The following is an 11324-nucleotide window of genomic DNA, read 5'->3' as shown; positions in this document are numbered from 1 at the left end:
GATTTCCATTCCTCTTCATTCCTGGTGGCTCGGAGGATTATATATTTGTTTATTATCTTGAACCCAATACTGACTTAGGCATCGAAGGGGTGTTAGCCAAGCTAACACCCACCTTAGTTTACAATTGTTTTGCAGCATATGCTCCAGGATATAGCTCCAGGATGTGTACTCAGGATAACTCGGAAGATTAGAGGATTGGCCCCCTCTCTCACGTTTAAGGGATACTGATCCCTTCACAGGTTTAAAGGTATTCACCTTTCTCCCGAATTGGGTTTAAACACCCCGCCTGGAGCGCAAGTTATTCAGGGATAGTTCAAGGTGGCGGACCAGTCCATGTAAAAGTGGCTGACAATTTCGTTACTGTTGGCTATATCCTGAATTCTAAAGGTATATGAGGATTGATCACCCTCTCTCACGAAAGGGTATTTTCATACTCTCTAAGGTTTAAAGGTTTTCACCTTTCTAAGTCTTGGAGTTTATACACTCCCGCCTGTAGCGCATGAAATTCGGGGTTTGTCCCCAGTATACTAAGGGTTCGTTTCAAGATATCAAGGGTTTTGCCCTGGGGTATTTGGAATTCATTCGAGTCAAAATATGAATACATTTGTGTTTCTATGTTAAGCACAGGGGACATACGTTATATTATTCAAAGAATGGATTCAAGTTTATAAGTATGCACTGGGGACAAGCTTATAATGGAGAATTGAAATTGATTCACTAAGAATCTCTGGTATGATCTCTCCTTTTTAGACAACTAATAGGTTGTGTTTTAATATCCTTATCAGAATATCTTTCAGGATATCTACCGAGATACGTTTGTAATATATTCTTAAAAATGTTCAAATAAAACAATTTTCACAAATAAAATTTATATATCAACGACAACAATAATAAAGCCAAAAAAGGGGTTATATTATTAACATAGCAAAAGATTATGCTCTTGGCTTCGTCTCAAACCGAGACCCATCCACCAAAAGCATAGTTGGTTTTCTAACATATTTACTTAACAAATGAAGGCTTCGTCTTGGAACCCAAGATACCTCCACCTTCACTTGTTAAAAACGTTCAAAATAAACCATACTAACTGATGACCAAGGGCTTCGTCCTGAAACTCAGGATCCCTCCACCTTTGGCCATCATATTGTCTACGTGCAGGAAATTGAAATTGTTCAACAAACAGGAAAAGTAAATTGTTCAAGACATCAACCATTAAACCTAAAAAAGTGGGCTCCGGCCTAAGCATCAATATCCATCATTGCCCACTCAGCTGCCCTCACACAGCGGCATCCTCTCCTGCTTTCCCCGGCTTCTCAGCACCAGCATCCTCACCAGCATCCTCACCAGCATCCGCTCCAGCATCCTTCTTATCTCCAGCCTGATCCACCACCTCTGCTGACTTAGAGGACTCACCGGCTTCTACAGAGAGTGGCACAGCTTTTCCTCCAAGCTCCTTTAGCTTGGCCACCCAAGAGTCAACCGGCCAAGCTGGGCACACGAGGCCTGTCTCCTTGGCCTCATAGGCCATCTTGATGCGTGCTTGTAACAGGGAGACAATAGCAGAAGTCTTGATTCCCTCCCAGAAATTGATCATGGCCTGATCATGATCCATTTGAACGGTGGCAAGTTTGACCTCAGCTTCTTGGGTGACCTTCTTCAGCAGGATTTCGTAGTGCCGGCTCTTTGCTTCAGCAATGGCACCTTGGTCAGCGACGGTGCTCTCAAGCTGTTTGATCCTGGCTTCATGGAGCGCAACAGTACCACATGCATCATTGTACAAGTGGAGCAAATGCTGGAGGCCCTACGCATCAATAACAGGTACAAGTTAGAATATATGTATCTATAATGACTAAGATATCCTATCAGGATATCCTGTTAGGATATCCAGGCAGGATATATGTGCAGGATATATATGCAGGATATGCGTCAGGATATTACCTTGTTAAGGAAGGATGTCATTGGCTCTAAGGAATCAGTGAAGCTGAGATCGTCATAGGAGAACCCTTCTGAGCTTGGAGCACTGACTTCAAGGCCCTTCCTCTTTTTCGCTGTGGAAGCACGAGTCCTTGGGTTGGCCTTGGGAGCTGGGAGTGGCTTGGAGCTAGTGGCAGCGGGAGCCTCCTTCTTGACTATGGTTGGAGTTGGATAGCTGTCGAGTTCGTCAAGGTCTAGATAGACTGGAACTTTGCTGGAATCTGCACACAGGGAGTAAAATTCTAAACCTCTCCTAAAAATATCAAATAAAAACATGTATGTACAGGATATCTTGCAGGATCCTTACCAGACATGTTTGCACTTGAAAGAGGGCTTGGAGTTGGTGGAGATGGGTTGAAACTTCTCTCTACCTCTGGAAGGAGTCTGATGGCGTCTATTCTTTTTTTGAGAATCTGCGAGGGGAGGTGCTAGCTTCCTAAAATCAGCTGTACAAGAAAACGACAAAGTCAGTTCAGGATATAAAGCAGGATAACAGGCAGGATCATCTTTAAACCCTAAATCCTACCCTTCTTCAACCAATTCACCGGATAATCCGCTCCACCAGGGATTGAATCTCTTTTTACAAAAAAGAATTTGGATTTCCATTCCTCTTCATTCCTGGTGGCTCGGAGGATTATATATTTGTTTATTATCTTGAACCCAATACTGACTTAGGCATCGGAGGGGTGTTAGCCAAGCTAACACCCACCTTAGTTTACAATTGTTTTGCAGCATATGCTCCAGGATATAGCTCCAGGATGTGTACTCAGGATAACTCGGAAGATTAGAGGATTGGCCCCCTCTCTCACGTTTAAGGGATACTGATCCCTTCACAGGTTTAAAGGTATTCACCTTTCTCCCGAATTGGGTTTAAACACCCCGCCTGGAGCGCAAGTTATTCAGGGATAGTTCAAGGTGGCGGGACCAGTCCATGTAAAAGTGGCTGACAATTTCGTTACTGTTGGCTATATCCTGAATTCTAAAGGTATATGAGGATTGATCACCCTCTCTCACGAAAGGGTATTTTCATACTCTCTAAGGTTTAAAGGTTTTCACCTTTCTAAGTCTTGGAGTTTATACACTCCCGCCTGTAGCGCATGAAATTCGGGGTTTGTCCCCAGTATACTAAGGGTTCGTTTCAAGATATCAAGGGTTTTGCCCTGGGGTATTTGGAATTCATTCGAGTCAAAATATGAATACATTTGTGTTTCTATGTTAAGCACAGGGGACATACGTTATATTATTCAAAGAATGGATTCAAGTTTATAAGTATGCACTAGGGACAAGCTTATAATGGAGAATTGAAATTGATTCACTAAGAATCTCTGGTATGATCTCTCCTTTTTAGACAACTAATAGGTTGTGTTTTAATATCCTTATCAGAATATCTTTCAGGATATCTACCGAGATACGTTTGTAATATATTCTCAAAAATGTTCAAATAAAACAATTTTCACAAATAAAATTTATATATCAACGACAACAATAATAAAGCCAAAAAAGGGGTTATATTATTAACATAGCAAAAGATTATGCTCTTGGCTTCGTCTCAAACCGAGACCCATCCACCAAAAGCATAGTTGGTTTTCTAACATATTTACTTAACAAATGAAGGCTTCGTCTTGGAACCCAAGATACCTCCACCTTCACTTGTAAAAAACGTTCAAAATAAACCATACTAACTGATGACCAAGGGCTTCGTCCTGAAACTCAGGATCCCTCCACCTTTGGCCATCATATTGTCTACGTGCAGGAAATTGAAATTGTTCAACAAACAGGAAAAGTAAATTATTCAAGACATCAACCATTAAACCTAAAAAAGTGGGCTCCGGCCTAAGCATCAATATCCATCATTGCCCACTCAGCTGCCCTCACACAGCGGCATCCTCTCCTGCTTTCCCCGGCTTCTCAGCACCAGCATCCTCACCAGCATCCTCACCAGCATCCGCTCCAGCATCCTTCTTATCTCCAGCCTGATCCACCACCTCTGCTGACTTAGAGGACTCACCGGCTTCTACAGAGAGTGGCACAGCTTTTCCTCCAAGCTCCTTTAGCTTGGCCACCCAAGTGTCAACCGGCCAAGCTGGGCACACGAGGCCTGTCTCCTTGGCCTCATAGGCCATCTTGATGCGTGCTTGTAACAGGGAGACAATAGCAGAAGTCTTGATTCCCTCCCGGAAATTGATCATGGCCTGATCATGATCCATTTGAACGGTGGCAAGTTTGACCTCAGCTTCTTGGGTGACCTTCTTCAGCAGGCTTTCGTAGTGCCGGCTCTTCGCTTCAGCAATGGCACCTTGGTCAGCGACGGTGCTCTCAAGCTGTTTGATCCTGGCTTCATGGAGCGCAACAGTACCACATGCATCATTGTACAAGTGGAGCAAATGCTGGAGGCCCTGCGCATCAATAACAGGTACAAGTTAGAATATATGTATCTATAATGACTAAGATATCCTATCAGGATATCCTGTTAGGATATCCATGCAGGATATATGTGCAGGATATATATACAGGATATGCGTCAGGATATTACCTTGTTAAGGAAGGATGTCATTGGCTCTAAGGAATCAGTGAAGCTGAGATCGTCATAGGAGAACCCTTCTGAGCTTGGAGCACTGACTTCAAGGCCCTTCCTCTTTTTCGCTGTGGAAGCACGAGTCCTTGGGTTGGCCTTGGGAGCTGGGAGTGGCTTGGAGCTAGTGGCAGCGGGAGCCTCCTTCTTGACTATGGTTGGAGTTGGATAGCTGTCGAGTTCGTCAAGGTCTAGATAGACTGGAACTTTGCTGGAATCTGCACACAGGGAGTAAAATTCTAAACCTCTCCTAAAAATATCAAATAAAAACATGTATGTACAGGATATCTTGCAGGATCCTTACCAGACATGTTTGCACTTGAAAGAGGGCTTGGAGTTGGTGGAGATGGGTTGAAACTTCTCTCTGCCTCTGGAAGGAGTCTGATGGCGTCTATTCTTTTTTGAGAATCTGCGAGGGGAGGTGCTAGCTTCCTAAAATCAGCTGTACAAGAAAACGACAAAGTCAATTCAGGATATAAAGCAGGATAACAGGCAGGATCATCTTTAAACCCTAAATCCTACCCTTCTTCAACCAATTCACCGGATAATCCGCTCCACCAGGGATTGAATCTCTTTTTACAAAAAAGAATTTGGATTTCCATTCCTCTTCATTCCTGGTAGCTCGGAGGATTAATGGGTCACTGGAGGTAGAATAAAACAAGAATCGACAAGAGCCGTGGCACCTAAGTCGGTATGCTAAAGGAAGGTCATGAACAGAAAGATCAGGGATATGGTTGTTCTTGATTTGATCAAGAACAGACAAGACTCGCCAAAGCATTGGCATTGTCTGACTGAAGCAGATTTTGGTGACATTAAAGAACTCAGTGATGAAATCCGAGAAAGGAAATTGCAACCCTAAGGTAAAAGGAAAGGCATTAAAACACAACCACTCGTCGGAAACCATGTCTGATCGGATTTCCCGATCAAACGGCCGGAACACCGTCCCTTTTGGGAAGATGCCGGAGGTTTTAAGGGCTGACAAGTGTGCACCATCAAAGGTGCATATTTCTTTCTCCGGATCCTGGAGAATGTTCTGGTGGATGAACGTGGGAACAGAGTCGCCGGAGCTAGATCTTGTCTGCCTTGCCATATTATCACCGGAATATTGGGGAGAATGAAAAATGGAGTTGAGAGAGAAATGTTTACCTTTTTTCTCCGGTAAAGGTTAAATGAAGATGAGGATGAGAAGATATAGGGTATGATGAGTAAATATAGGCCGGGTGGTTGAAAGCTGTCACATCAATGCTCTTATCTCTTAATTGCCTCGGCCATTGTGAAAAATGTAACCGTTAGGATATCAAACGGTAACATTTTTGGGGACAATTGTTATGGGTGAAATTCTGAGCCCATATCCTGAAAAATATCTTGATATATATCTTGTTTATATTATATCTGTTTACATCCGGGATGCTAGTTCAGGATATCGGTAACATCCTGAATGGTATCCTCGGGATTACTAATGGATTATGTGCAGGCACGTGGGTTAGAAGCTAGCAACGTTAACAAGACCTATTCCACGGAAGACTCGGTCCAATTCGTTCAAGGGAAGACGTTGGAGCCGTATTACTCGGTTTATAACGTTCATAATGGAATATTCGGAGTAGCCCATATTTGTAGGGATTATTGTTTGTAATTCGTTACTATAAATAGGTGGGTATATCAGATCAACTAGGACATCACAATCACAATCACACTCTCTACACTCTAACACTTGCTCTCTCGCAACTCTCACACAAATCCATTGTAACACTTAGCGATCTGATCTATATCCTGCACTGTATCCTGAAGTTTAAAGCAATAAGAAGAACAAGGCATCTGCGATTGTCAGCTCCCGAGGTTTTGTGCCGGCGATCTAGATTGATCAAGGGCTTTCCTCGTACATCTCGTGTCATTTACTTTACCTTTTTGCTCATTGTTTGATCGTAGATACAGCTCAATATCCTGAGCCGTATCCTGAACACTGTTTTTCCAAAGAACATAACCAACGTATTTTCAACACATTTTTTAGCACACTACCTCACTTAACTAATTTGATCACTTAATTGCTTCGGTAATTTTTGACCAAAACACCTGTCATATGTCTTGAAGCTCCACTATCCATGATCCATGATCCATCTGGATACAAGTTTTGGAAGATCCTGCACATAACAAACTATGACTTAAACAACTTCAAGAAAGATGCCGATTCATGCTTCGCTATCCAGGAAGCTCTGGCAATTCAAACTGCTTAGTCAAACATGGAGTCGACCCAGGCCTCATCAGCCTTAGGTGTAACCTTGACTCTCGCAATTTGAATTTTGAAATTTTCAGCCTTCAGAGGTGGGAAATTTGCATCATAATCAACCGTAATTGATTCTTCAGCCTTCTTCACCTCAGAAGTTGAAATTTTCTTTTTAATTTTTGGCTTCCAAACTTGTTGAGATAATGCAACCCTTTTGTAAAATTTGTCGTTTTTAGTTACCAACTTCTTTACGGGTTCATTTTTCACACTCTTTGTCTCAACAACGATTGGTGTTTTACCCTTCACTTGAACTTTCTTTTGTTGAGTCTTCACAGTTTCAGTCTTAGGCTTCACATTGGTACACTTTCGTGCAATGTGACCAACTTGATTACATCTAAAACAACTTCGAGTATCAGCCACTCGACTTGAGCCTTCAGACTGAGACTGAGAAGCTCTTTTCTCAAAGAACTCTTTGTTTGATTTTGAAAAAATTTCTTTTTCTTCATCAGCAAGTGAACTCGAACTGTTCACAAATTTTTTCTTCTCAACAAACCTCTTGTTTGAAACATTTCTTTTCTGATACGATTTACCCTCCTGATAACCACCCAACCAGTTGTTTCTGTTGTTATTGTACAAACTCGGTGGATTAACAGATTTCTTGTTGTAAACTTTTTCTTTCTCAAACCTCATTTTACTTTTCTTTTGACTCAGATTATTCACTGCTGACAATTCGACTTCGACCAACTTGAAAACATTTGTCAATTTGTTCATGTTTACATTCTCGATCGGAAACTCTGAATCCGAAAACAACTTATCTGAACCCAACATCTTGTACATGACAAGATTTGATTCTTCATTTAAGTTGTTCTTGGACTTTTGTTTCAGAATGTAATTATCCAAGAAACACCCATCTTCCTCAGTGGTGTCACCATCCGGTTTTAACACGTTTTCAACAACACCTTTTACCACATCATTTTGGACAGTATCGTCATCGGAAGATGTGAACGTGACATCAATGTTCTCCGGAAGTTTAACTTCACTTTCTTCCTCAAGTTCAACCAACCCAGATTCCTTTTTCGTGTAATTATGCAAAATCGGCGGTGAAACTTTGTGAAAACCCACCCCAGTTCCATCAGAATACACGTCTTCGCCAGCTTTGTTTTTGCCAATGGGTTTTGGCACAATATGTTGCAAAATAAAGCTTGCAGAGCTATAGCTGTTAAGCTTCAACTGGATTCGCTCGTTTTCAATTTCAGCCTCTTGAACCTTAAGTTTCAAATTAGCGATTTCATCCAGTTGTTTGTTAATTGATTCTTCTTTTACTCTCAGCACTGCTTTTAGATGTTCGTTTTCTTTAAAAGTTTTACCATTTCGATCATCACTATCTTTTACTGTGCTTTTGAGTTTTTCAAATTTTTCAGAAATCTGACGGTTTTCAAGAATTAACTTTCCATTTTCACGTTTAACTTTTTCATGTTCAATTTTATCAGTTTCAATTTGAGCAGTTAATTCTCTTATCCGTTCAGTTGAAGCTTTAACTGTTTTGTCACGACCAAGAATTTGATCCTCAACGCTTCTGACCTTTGCTGTCAGATTTTTAACTTTCTCATCATTGAGATACGTGACAGTGTTACAAAATTTGCACTCTTTGTTGCAATTTTTGCAATCAGCATTTCCTTCGATCTTTTTACCTGACGCATTCGTTGACGAATTTGGACTGACCTGGCCTTTTGACTCAGACACGGAGTTAGAGTCTACCTCAAGTGCTTTAGCAGCCAGCACTTTGTCAGCCATTTTTCCCAGGTTCTCTGCAGTCAACTCCTGCGTTGTATCGATAATGCCAGTATCAATCTTCTTTGCTTTCTCGATCTCTTCTTTCTCCTTTTTCTCTTTCTCTTCTTTCTCTTTCTCTTCTTCTTTCATTTTATCGGTTGGAGTTCCCCACCATTTGTTTTGCCAATACTCATCTTCTTCTTTGTATTCCTTGATGATGGCTTCAATATCCAGTGTTTTGTCGTCGATCGCAATGTTTCCATACGGATCAAGGTAACACTCTCTGTCCGGATCCCATCTTCTCGCTCTTCTCGCTTCCGAATAGATACCAGAAAGTCTAATGATTTTGTTTTCAGCAATCATTTTTCTGTATCTATACTTTTGTTCTTCAGTACGATTATCTTTCCACGGAATAGGTTCATTTTTTGCCATAAACACATAACCAACCGCGTCTTCCTCCGGTAGATCTTCTTTGCTCCAATCATACCCCTCATCATCGTAGATCACCGCAAGAGATCTAGATTTGTCTCTGTTATCTTCAGCCTGCTTCAATCTAGGCGGCTCAGATTTATTCTGATGGTATATTGCCTTCTTGTAGTAATCGTCTCTGAAAGGATTCTCCGACTCATCAGCATACGCATTTCTACATTCTCGTTTAAAGTGACCTTTCTGCTTACACTTGAAACATGTCACTTTGGATTTATCGAAGCCCAGCTTGGTAGATGGACCACCAATTGTCTTCCATAAAACGCTGAGCACGACGAACAGCACTAGCCATAGCCCAACGAATATCGATTAGCTCCATTTCTTCAGGATCTATTTGATCATAGTCCTCTTTCGTTAGGTTTGTATTGCCGATCTTCCCAGCTACTAACCCTTCGTATGATTCCAACACCGACGCCAAAAAGACCATTTGCTGCTTAGCCGACTCCTCGTCAAAATTCTGTGCATTCTTCAAATCTATTGCAATGTTGCACTGAAACTTAGCATCAGAATGACTTGCAGATGAGGAAGATCCACTATGATAACCACTGTGATTTCCACTGCTTTGACTGCTTTGACTCTCTTTGCTTGCTGTCGACACATTTTCAGCAGAAAATGCAGTCTTGGGAGAAGTAGCTTTCGGCATCATGCTCTTCGGATAATATAGATCCAAATTCTGTTGATAAGATGAGTGATTGACTTTGTACGTCTTCTTCAGTTCCAGTTCGTGACTTTCAAGTCTCTCAATCACCAAATCTGGTTTCAACTTCTCAGGAGCAATAGTGTTCTTCAACATCAACGCATAATATCTCCAATCCAACTCGTCTGGTAATGAATCGAACAGTTTGTCAACAAGTTCTTCATCAGAATATCTGATATCATGTCTTGCTAATTCCAGCTTCAGATGACCAAACCTTTCTATCATTTTACAAACTGATTCGTTCTTTAGACACCCAAACATGTCAAACTCTTTCCTAAGCAGTTTCATTTTGTTTTTCTTGATTTCTTCACTGCCTATACATTTCTTTTCTAACTTCTTCCAAAGATCTTTTGCATTCTTATAATCTATTAGTGAAATTATATCTTCACGAACAGACTGAAATAACAACGCTATACACTTATATTCGGCTACAAATGAATCAATCTCATCAGATGAAGTTAACATTTCACCGGATTTATCTCCATGTTCATAACCGTTCTTCAAACTCTTCCAACTAGCAAAAGCAAACGCCATCAACCAGTCTTCAAACTTTCTCGACCATCTACTGTAATCTTCGATAGCCATTAGCTTAGGGGGTTTGTTGAACGTTCCAAACGCACTTTCCGATTCCCAAGCTTCCTTTTTCTTCACAACCGTCGAATTTTCATTTGTATTACTTGACGAAGTATCATCGTTTCCGGTATTTCCTGCAAATGCGTACATATCGCTGAATGGATTCAAGAAAATATCATCCATTTTGAATGTACCTGCAAAATCAGTAAACACTTAGACAAATTTTCGAAATTTCAGAAAGTGATGACTGATAAGCGAAACTATCAGCAATGATGACAACCAAGCGAAACTGATAAGTATCAGATAAGCGGAACTCCAATGACCGTATAAGCGAAAGTAACAAGTGTCTGTATAAGTGAAACAATCAAGTTGTCTTTATAAGCGAACCCAAACTTGATCGTTCAAGCGAAACCTATGAGCGAAAGGTCTAACAAAGCGAAACTATTTGTTCTTTCAAGCGAAACCTTCAAGCAACACTTCCAAATAAGCGGAACTAACTAGTTATTTCAAGCGGAACTATGTATTACAAGCGGAACCTATAAGCGAAACTAGGTCTTTGAAGTGGAACCTTCGATGTCCGTATAAGCGGAACCTAGTTCTAACCAGTTTTCACCATGTTTTAGTCCGAATTTTAACTTGAAACTTTCTAGGGTTTGTTATTACTGTATATCACACAATATAGTCAAAATTCAAGCCATTTCAACCGTAGAAACCAGTTCAAACTGAAAAAGTATGAGAGAGAATGAGTAGAAATAAGAGAAATCGGTAGAATCAAGCTGTAGTAGTATTAACTCCTCGTCCTGAGCTCTGATACCACTTGTTGGACCGTGTTCCGACCCTGAATAGTCAGTAGAGAACGTTCATCTTCACGTACGAAGGCGGAATCAACGTAAATGAAGTAACAACAACTTTCCTATTCAATTCCTTTCCTTTTATTGCTTTCTGATGTAAATTTGACAGAGTTTCACACCTAAAGCACACAACAATTTCGCTCCAACGTACATCAACTACTCGTCAGGTTCCCTTCTAAG

This window comes from Helianthus annuus, chromosome 13, assembly GCF_002127325.2.
Source record: "Helianthus annuus cultivar XRQ/B chromosome 13, HanXRQr2.0-SUNRISE, whole genome shotgun sequence".
Taxonomy (NCBI): domain Eukaryota; kingdom Viridiplantae; phylum Streptophyta; class Magnoliopsida; order Asterales; family Asteraceae; genus Helianthus; species Helianthus annuus.
This window is presented reverse-complemented; position numbering follows the sequence as displayed.